This window comes from Eimeria mitis, genomic scaffold (assembly GCF_000499745.2).
Source record: "Eimeria mitis Houghton genomic scaffold, Emh_scaff1210, whole genome shotgun sequence".
NCBI classification, from domain to species: Eukaryota; Apicomplexa; class Conoidasida; order Eucoccidiorida; family Eimeriidae; genus Eimeria; species Eimeria mitis.
Genome location: NW_013568223.1, coordinates 1,989 through 2,646, shown reverse-complemented (window position 1 = coordinate 2,646; position 658 = coordinate 1,989).

Sequence of the window (658 nt, the reverse complement as noted above, 5' to 3'; positions counted from 1 at the left end):
GCTGCTGCTTGTGCTGCTCTTAGTGCTGCTTCTGGATCTAACATCTTTCTATAGTTGTCAGCAGCAGCAGGCCCCACACCTGCAGCAGCAGATCCCACACCTGCAGCAGCAGATCCCACACCTGCAGCAGCAGCAGCAGCAGCAGCAGCAGACCCCACACCTGCAGCAGCAGCAGCAGCAGCAGCAGCAGCAGCAGACCCCACACCTGCAGCAGCAGCAGCAGCAGTAGCAGCACACCCCACACCTGCAGCAGCAGCAGCAGCAGGAGCAGCAGCAGCAGCAGCAGCAGACCCCACACCTGTCTCCTCTGTCCCCCCATCTGTCTCCTGTCTCCTTTTTCTGGCTAGAGACAACCCATTCATACAGCGGGGACAGCTGAAACATTTGCTGCAGCGGAAGCCGCAAGCAGCACCAGCAGCAGCAGGCAGCAGCTCTAAACAACCAGGGCACACGTAACACTCCACCTCCTCTATCACCTGAAACACACAAAAACACAAACCCTCATAAACCCTAAACCCTCATAAACCCTAAACCCTAATAAACCCTAAACACTAAACACTAAACACTAAACACTAAACACTAAACACTAAACCCTAAGCCCTAAACCCTAAACCCTAAACCCTTGTTTACCTGCAGTGGCGATAGAATTCTCCTGCAC